Genomic DNA, 10000 nt, shown 5'->3' on the forward strand with positions numbered 1-10000 from the left:
AACAAATAAAACAAGACAATCAACAGCTTGCTGCTTTTGACATTTCAACAGGCGCATGAGTCCTTCGTTGTCATATTATATTATAGAATTATTTTTTTTGAAATGTCATTTAAACCATTTTTGATCAAGAGCATTAATATCTTGTGCGTCTTTTATTTTGATTCGATACGATAAGAGAGATAGCAGGAAGTTAATAGTTAAAAATTCGTCCAGTCATGGTCCGAATTTGAATAACGTAACTAGTTTTCTCATTTGAAATGGATAAGTTATTTTTATTTTGATTCGCTTAAATACCACACAGACAAGCTATGTATTTGTGACTCATAATGTTTTCAAAAATGTGTATATATGTGTGTGTGTGTGTGTGTGTGTGTGAGAGAGAGAGAGAGTCTTTGTGTGTGAGTCAATGTGAGCTTGTTTAGATTCTCTGTTTTTGTATGCGGATGTGTGTGTGTGTGTTTGTATGCGTATGTGTGTGTGTGTGTGTGTGTGTGTGTGTGTGTGTGTAGGACCAATGATAGGACCAATGACATCTGATGTTTATTTAATTTTTTGTTTTCAATGATATGACTATCACGAAGTTGAAAAATAGGAATATGAAAATAGTAATCTACAATTGAATAGAAACGTGTTTGGAAATAAACTGTTAGTAAATATGAATAGCAGATATCAACGTTGATTGAAAAATATTATAATTGTCCAGGTGGTGATTCATGTGCACTCTGAAGGCGGTGGACTGCGGACGCTTAGTGCAATTATTTTAGCTCGACCCATACTCTAGTGTCCATTACTTTGGATGGTGAATATCGTAAATTTAAATCTAATCCAAGGATAATGTTTGCCACCGATTTTATCTCTTTTTTGTGTCTAGCATCGTTAACCTTTTAATGAACATCTGGAACATAAATATTTCAAAGGGCTTTACAAACGGTTCCAAGCGAACACTCTTCTCGACAAAGACAACGCTGGTACGGGCTAGATAAAAGTATTAAACTAGAGCTTTTATCCAGGGCAATATCCACTAAATGTGCTTAAAGCACTTTATAAATGTCTAGAGATGAAGTGAGTAGAAAAGTGCAAGAAGACAATAGAGATTTTTTTAAAATTTCGCGGCGGTGATGGGGATTTGAACCCATGACCTTTTTGGCACGACAACTCCGCCTGGCCGGTGAGACCGTGACTCTACCGTATGAGCTATCCACGATCAAATGTCCCTGACCAACAGCAACATGTAACTTGTAGAACGAGACATAACGCCTGTTAGGCGATATTACAATTTTTTTTCCGACAGAGACAACGCTGTTGACGACCAGGTACTCATTTTACACCTGAGTACGATGAGAGAATGTGAATAAATAGTCTTTTCCAAGGACTCAACTTTGCGCCGAGCGTGGCTCGAACCCAGGACCTTCCGATCCGAAAGCGAGTGTTATACCACACGACCACATAGCCGCACAATAGATTCTTATTAAATACCTGCGCGCGGTAATAGATAATGAATAAAGAGCCTATTCGAAGGACTCAACTTTGTGCCGCCCAGAGCGGGACTCGAACCATGGACCTACCGATCCGAATGCAATTCATTCAATAAACGTATACAAATAACAAGAGACTCATGGAAAGGTGAGTCAAGATTAATTTTGATGATTATGGTTTGGTTGTGTTCGTAATTGTTAATTGTCGCATCATCGGTCTTGTTTATATGTCATAATATATCTCTCCCTCTCTTTCTCTCTCTCTCTCTCTCTCTCTCTCTCTCTCTCTCTCTCTATATATATATATATATATATATATATATATATATATATATATATATATATATACTATATATATATATATATATATCTTTCTATTTTTTCTTTTCTCCCCCCCCCCCCCCATCTCTCTCCTCTCTCTCTCTCTCTCTCTCTCTCTCCCTTTCTCTCTCTCTCTCTCTCTCTCTTTCTCTCTCTCTCTCTCTCTCTCTCTCGACCCACCCTTTTCTTTAGCTATCTCTTTTATTTTTCCTTCTCCCTCTCCCTCTCTGTCTATCGACAACCCCCCCCCCCCCCCCCCCCCCCCCTTCTATATCTAATTTTCCCCTCTCTCTCTCTCTCTCTCTCTCTCTCTCTCTCTCTCTCTTTCTCTCTCTCACAAACACACTCAGACGCACACGCACGTACACACACACACACACACACACACATACACACACTTTCTCTCCATTCTATATATTATCTATCCATTTATTTATCTATCTATCTGAGTGTTTTGTCTCTGTGCACCTTCTGTTTTGTTTGTTTTTTCTTGTTTCTTATTTTTAAAAAGTTGTTATTTTGTTTTTGTTTTTTTAAGTTGTTGTTGTTGTTGTTGTTGTTGTTGTTGTTCTTGTTGACAATATCTCATGTCATTTCATTGATCGGTATCCGGTTAAAGTTAAGGATGTAAACAGGCATTGATAATTATTTCCTTTTCGATTTTAACTGGGCCTTTTTCTTTCTTTCTGTGTGTGTGTGTGTGTGTGTGTGTGTGTGTGTGTGTGTGTAATTCGGTTTTTGGGTTTTTTTTGTGGGTTTTTTTTTTTTTTTTTTTTGGGGGGGGGGGGGGGGTTGTTATGTTTCACTCTCAAACACATCAACCACATTAAAAATGTCCACATAGATTCATAGGACGCCCTTCTCTCTTCAAGATCTATATCAGAAGACTGAGAAAGGCAGAGGGATCCCACACAGAGGATAGAAAATGCGGCCGAGGCCGTAAAATCGTATGATAAGGAGGCGAAAGGCGTTAAGTGAAGTGAAGTCAGATTTATTTTTTTTTTTAATGGAAATGCGACTTTTAAGTCATTTAGTCGTTTTAAGATATGATACACGCACGGGTAGAACGGATTATTAGTCATTTCTTTATGGTTGGAAAACACCAAAATTCCTTTACCTCTAAATTAAGCCAATACTGCAGTATTTATTTTTAATTTGCATTGCGGGGGCAATGTTTTCCATGAAAATAAACACAACAAACACAATCAGGACCACTTTAAATATGTGTTTGTGTGTGTGTGTGTGTGTGTGTGTGTGTGTCTAAAATTAATTTCTTATTCAGGATGCGTAACACGCCCCAGATACCTCACTCTTCTTAAAACTGGCTTGAGACAACTGAGATTTGATCGTTAAGAGGACATCAATATTTATTTTAGTTGGTGTTGATCAATCCTTTCGGCAATTGGAAAACATCAATACTGCCGTACTCTGAGAAAAATCACGTTTTTAACATTTTGGCCAGAAAACCCGCCCATCTAATATCGTCTGAATTCCCAGGTTTCTGAGTTTTTGAAGGTCATTTTAATCGAACGGTATTTGAAGGGCACGTTTTCTCGCTAAAATCAGGTTTGAGGGTTATTGAAAGGATGAGCGTCATTTTAATCGATATATTTTTGAAGGACGAGTTTTCTGACCAAAATTTAGAACGTTGTTTTTAAGAGTACGGCAGAATAATGGTTTTATCTTTGGATTCTCTGGGATTGCCAGACAAAGGCCTTTAGCGATGGTTTGACGAACGGATTCAATAATCATATTTGTTTTATGAGGAAAGTTAATTGAAATATTTTCGAAGTCCATTTTTAAAAAGAAAAACAGGATTGATTGTTTGTTTGTTTGTTTGTTTACAATTATTGGGTTTAACTGGCGTAACATAAAAATATTGATACAGTTTAATGAATGTTACAAAGAAGAAGAAACACATTTCATTAAATTATTTTTAAAGCCGTTTTGAAGTTAAATGAAACAAAATAAATAAATAAAACTCCCTTTATTTATCCCATAGGAGAAATTTGTCTCTAGGGTCTATTCCAAGGGAAGACTGGAATAACCCACCCGCAGTGCAGCGCCGCAATTGAGCTAGGACGAGGTGACTATCTCAAGGCCACACAGTGCGGCAGGGAATTTGAACTCGGTACCTTTTGGGTACGAAGCAAAGACCGTACCGCTGAGCTACGCTGCCCCTAAATAGAATCTTTCTTCTTTTTTTTAAATTACATACTAAAACTCGATTTACAGAGTTTTCAAGACTCTGTTCATTTTCTGTCCATATGCGTCGAGATGCTTTTATTTCTCAAGTGAACAAAAGTTTGAAAGGTTGAAATACACTTCAACAGTCGTAACGTCACTTCCCTTGTAATGACGCATGGTAACTTAGTAACTGGCTCTAAACTATCGGAACAATGGCGGACGCCCTTATGAAATATTTCTCCGACGAGCATAAAAGCGTATTCAGATGAAAAAAAAAAACCATTATAAATCTGATCATGTTTTGACTTTTACACATTCTGATCACAAGACATATGAAAAGTTCTATCCAGCATGAAGAATAAAAAATACCGATTTTCTTTGTTTAGAACCACGATGGCCGCCGTTGCTGGGCAACGTGACACCAGACTATTGAATTCAATTACGAGGCTGAGTTTGAGTATACAGCCAAGATATCCGCATAATAGTAAATAGCTTATATCATAGATTTTTTAAAAAGGAATATCCATGATAAGGGTGTCCTTTTACAAGTCTGTACTTTGTTAGTTAAACTTTATATCAAAATTATTTAAATCAATTCATTTTTGTTCATTGGTCACCATACATATTGCGTGTATTAAGATAATTATTAAAATCATATCTCGTCATTCTATCAAACGAGGATGTTATTATGAAAGCTATTGCAGGATTTCTTGCCCAACGACTTAGGTACTACAAAGTGTTCTTGCATCTTGTAATCGGCTTCGGTCAAGATCCTGCTTAATAGCACTCTCACTACAAGTGGGTACTTGCCACCTGTCCAATATGTACCCGTTATGGCCGAAACCGCAGAGCATCTCGTTGAACGGAGCGTGGTGACGAAGATTCCGGTCGGGTTTGCGACGGTGCTCAAGTGCTGTAATGAGTTTGCATCCTGGATAGATCGTCATATCATAGGAGTGTGACCACCATTAGAAGCTGCCGCCGCACCGATTGAGATCTAAAACCTGCAACTGAGTACCGGAAGGGGAATAACGTGCGCCTTTTCAGATTTAATCAAATTATCTGCCGTACTCTGGAAAAATTGGTCGTTAAAAATTTGGCCAGAAAAATCGTCATTCAAATATCGATCGATTTAATTGACCCTCATCTTGGCATAAACTATCACACCTGGGACCTCGTGAAGAGCAAGATCGACGGGAGAGAAATGTTCGGCACGTCCTAGGATTTTTATACAGAAAGGATGTGCCGGACATTTTTCTGCTGTTTTCATTGGGATTTTTATTGTTGGCTAAAGAAGGGTTTTTGATCCAGAAATGTTCTGTGTTTGGTAATTTGTTCTATTTTTTTTTTCGAAGCTGTTAATATAGAGGTCTATTCATTTTTGTTATTTAGTTCTATCTAATTATTGCTATCTTTTAATATATGACGTCATCAACATTTGTTGCTTTAGTCTAACTCTATCATGGAACCGGAGTATGGATATCAAAAACAAAAATAGAGGGGTTCTGCTCCAGAATAAATGAAAGTTTTAAATTATAAACTACATCCAGTGAATATTAATTCGGCATTATTAAAACTTTTTGAACATTGTTTTACTATCAGGATGCTAAACAGTTTTATGTGGGTATGAAAGTGAAAAACTTTTCCCATTTGAAAGGTCTGTCTTTTTGCATAATATAAATAATGTATAATTTCAATTTATAACAAAATACAAGACTTTATTTCTGTCATCTCGAGGGAAATGTTTGTTTGTTAATGAAGTCCAAAGTCCACTTTCAAATTAATTCGGGGAAACAGTCTATGTAACAGACACACGCTGAGTAAATTGAGCACTACGACACGAATACACGAGATAAATATTAATTACGATTGTTTGAAAAATTGACTTAGAAAACAGTCTCCTAGAATGATACGCCCAAAAAGATAATTGAACCCCGGGTTAAGTCCGCAAAAAAAAAATTAATCAATGTTTACAAAATTACAAGGTTCTCCTTCAACTGTGAATATATTGACTGAAGGAAAAATAATGTCCTCTTTCAAATTACCACATTGAAAATAATCTGATATGGGCTGAGACAATCGATGAGTTGTATGTAAAGAGGACAAGTCTTTTTAATAAAAACCTTTATATTCAATGTATGAAATGTATTGCTATTATAGCATCATTCCAAGCGAAGTTTGCTGTTGATTATTGTGTAAGGCCTAAAGAATAAAGACGTATATAGGGTTATATACACTCGACATAAAATATAATATAATGTACACACAAGCCCACACCATAAACAAACAAGGGAGAGAGAGAGAGAGAGAGAGAGAGAGAGAGAGAGAGAGCGAGAGAGAGCGAGAGAGAGAGAGAGGGAGAGAGAGAGAGACGGAGAGAGAGATGGAGGGAGGGAGAGAGAGAGAGAGAGAGAGAAAGAGAGAAAGAGAGAGAGAGAGAGAGAGAGAGAGAGAGAGAGAGAGAGAGAGAGAGAGAGACTGAAAAATAACCACAAAACTACACACTCACATTTTCATGTGCTATTTTAACCCTTTTCATTTGAAAACAACACAGACACTTAGATTAGATATTGGTAAATTTTGTGAATAATATTTGACATGATCGAAATGAATGCTCGGTGTATGTCTTACAAAATGATAAAATTCGTCAATGCAAGTGTGAAAAAGCGCTTCGTTCTATTTTTTTTTTTTTATCCACTATTTAATCTGAATCAGATTTATATTCTGTCACATTTCGTGTACGATTTATGGTTTACGTAACTTGGAAATAGTCTCGGCTAACCTACTTGAATTCAACATTGATTCATTGGTGTTAAGTTGTCGATCAAGAATCAGTATTATAGAATTATAATATATCGCTTCAACGCGTCTTGTTATGTCTTAATGATTATGCCAAATTGTAGCGAGAAGTTCAAAACGGAGTGTCATTTTATAGCATTGAAACGAAGGCCTTTTAGTCTAGAAAGCCGTGTGAAGAGATTAAGTGTATAGTCTTTCTCTCATCCAATTAAAACATAAATGAATTTTTCTGCTTAATTAGTTATGAATCTCTCAAAACAAATGTGAAAAAATATTTGTATTTCTAAAAACCGACATTTCTTCTTCTTCTTCTTCTTCTTCTTCTTCTTCTTCTTCTTCTTCTTCTTCTTCTTCTTCTTCTTCTTCTTCTTCTTCTTCTTCTTCTTCTTCTTCTTCTTCTTCTTCTTCTTCTTCATCATCATCATCATCTTCTTCTTCTTCTTCCTCTCCTCCTCCTCCTCTTCTTCTTTTTTTTTCTTCTTCTTCTTTTTCTTCTTATTCTTCTTCTCCTCCTCCTCCTCCTCCTCCTCCTCCTCCTCCTCCTCCTCCTCCTCCTCCTCCTCCCACTCTTCCTGCTTTACTTAATATTGTCTTATTTCTTTTTAATTAAGTTGTACATGATTGTTTGTAAGATATATAATAAGTATTTAATTAAGTTACACGAATGAGCTAGTATCTACCAGGGGATTATTAGTTCGTAAGAAAAGTTTGATGAATCGATCTCCTGACCTTTGACACAACGAACTAAACAGTAATAATATAGATGAGGTTGGAAGAAAAGGTTTAGCCGGGACGGCCATGGCCTTATACTGAAGATTACTAATGACAATTTTTAGTTAGGTTCCTGTTGAACAGAAAATACGGGGTTGGGGGGGGGGGGGTTGCCAATAAAAGAAAACAAAGCATGTGAGATTGGTCGCGAAATGAACAATGTAACTTACATAAAATTTGGAATATTGCACCGTTATTCTGTTATTGTATTGTCAGATTTGACAAAATTGAAATGCATGACAGAATACTCATATTCCTCGTATATATAGGGCTTTTAACGGGATTCGCCGCACACAATACGCTTAGCTAAACATCATTCATCGCCCCCCTTCCGCGCCGCATTACTTTGATTTTTGTGTACAATTAGGAATTACGCTATTTTTTTTTTCAATTTATTATCCTTATTATTTTTTTATCTATTATATCGTAATCCTTATTTTTAATAATCCATATCATCAACATTAACATCATCATAACCATCATCATCATTATCATCATCGTCATTATCATTCGGTTATTACACCAGACGAATCCAACAACAATTTGTCACCAGGCACTGTCGTCTATTGGATAGCGGGTATTTCGCGTCGAGTCAGATTGCGTGGGGCTATTGGAAAAGCCTGGGCTGTTATTACAACGTTCATTTTCGTACTGGCCAACGATTTGTATAACGTATGATTAGATCTAATAATATATTAACGTAATGTATGCAGTACTTATCGTCACGGACTGTGGTGATATTTATAATGTCTGGCTAAGTGCTAACTATGTCCACAGATCGGCTTGCAATATTTATTTTCAATGTGCGTTTTATTCACACCTAAAGGACTGTAAAGTATAACTGTGCTAGTGTAATTCGTTTAATTTATTCACTAACGGAAAGGATTCTAAAGTTTGGAGATGGGAGTCTAAATTGACGTTAAAGTCTCATTTTGTTTTATACATTATGCTGGAAGGAGTAAATTCATTTTTGTCTTCAACTTGTGATATTATTGTGTTCTCTGTTTAAGGAGTTATTTTGCTACCAAAAGACGTTCAACTTGATATCTTCAAATTGGATTGCAATTTTATTTTATATATCTGATAGCTAAAACAGAATACAATAGAATTTGCCTTTATGTTGGATATCTTGCATGATATAGCAGATTTTAATTTTCCGAGGTAAGTGCTTTTTAAAAATAATTGTATAATTTGGCCAAGAGGATGGGCTTATTTATTTCACCTGAGTAAACCAAACAGGAAAGAGCGAGAGAGAGAGAGAGAGAGAGAGAGAGAGAGAGAGAGAGAGAGAGAGAGAGAGAGAGAGAGAGAGAGAGAGAGAGCGAGAGAAAGAAGAGAGAGAAAGAGATAGATAGAGTGAGAGCCTGTGTGTGTGTGTGTGCGTGTGTGTCTGTCTGTGTGTGTGTGTGTGTGTGTTAATATATAAAAAAATTCAATAAATTTAAATTTAATAATTTAATATCTTTTTAAAAAATATATATAAGATTGTGGGGAGAATGACCGTTGAAATTTGATAGTTTTGAGTTACAATAACTTTTAATGAGATTTGCACCACTACGACTCTTTTTCCTCATTTTTTTGTCGTACGCAAACAAAACACTTTTTATTAGTTTAATCAAAAAGACGTTTACTTGGTATTTCGAATGAATAAGATGACCCCGGGCTTATTAGAAGTCGTGGGTTAGAATTCATCTTAATCTCTGGATATTTGAAGTTAGGAAAATCAAATAAGAACTGAAGAAGAAAAAAGTTTCTTTGTCCGCGAACGACACTACATCTGTTGTTATAGTATTATATTTTGTCAAAATTTTCAAACCTCTTCTGTTGGGAAAAGGAAGCAGACATCACCTTGGTTAAGTTCTACTTGATATACTAAAAGAGGTCATTACACTGTAATCGTATCAAGTACTGTGTTACCAATAATTTTGTGAAAGAAGTAAACAGCTGGTTTCTATCTTCTGATTTTGGCCTGCTTTGTCTTCAAAAATCTAGGGGGCAAAAAAAATAAAAAATAAATAAATAAAACCAGCAACCAAAGTAAGTTGTAAAACAAAAATAGAGCGAGGTGGCCGAGTAGATAAAGTATTGCATTTCCATCCGGTAGACCCAGGTTCGAGCCCATATGTCGGCGTGTTGTTGTTTTTTCTTTGTGCAAAAGTTTTAGCCCCGATTGCTTACTCTGTAGTGCTGCACTGAGGCTAACCCCTGTGTTATCACGTCTTTTTTCGAGCTAGTTCTAAAGAAAATATCCCCTGTGTATGAATAAATGGAAGTTTTGTTTATTACAAATCATAGACAATATTGAAACAATAGGAAAGATTGTTTATTTCATTTCTTTGAGTTCAGGTTCATTTGAATCCCTCATTTTCGGTTAATCTAAAAGTATCTTACATATTACATTGCCAGCTGTGGCAATTCTGCCGCACTCTGGAGAAACACATATTTAA

At 36.1% G+C, this 10000-nt stretch overlaps 1 protein-coding gene across 6 annotated transcripts in view; it reads left to right on the forward strand.

The window, feature by feature from the left end:
• Window positions 1–10000, forward strand: part of LOC144973771 (uncharacterized) — an 87040-nt gene that overhangs the window by 9172 nt on the left and 67868 nt on the right. The window contains exon 1 of one of the 6 annotated variants that reach the window (XM_078916692.1): window positions 5454–5640. The exons of 1 other annotated variant lie outside the window; for it this stretch is intronic. The gene's annotated coding sequence lies outside the window, so the exon portion shown is untranslated. Of the gene's footprint in view, window positions 1–5453; window positions 5641–8079; window positions 8715–10000 lie in introns of those variants that run through there. 4 more of the 6 variants (XM_078916697.1, XM_078916674.1, XM_078916668.1 and 1 more) reach the window with 4 other exon arrangements.

The sequence above is a fragment of the Berghia stephanieae genome, chromosome 1, assembly GCF_034508935.2.
Source record: "Berghia stephanieae isolate SIO BIC M18660-M18661 chromosome 1, UCSD_Bste_1.3, whole genome shotgun sequence".
Classification (NCBI taxonomy): Eukaryota; Metazoa; Mollusca; class Gastropoda; order Nudibranchia; family Aeolidiidae; genus Berghia; species Berghia stephanieae.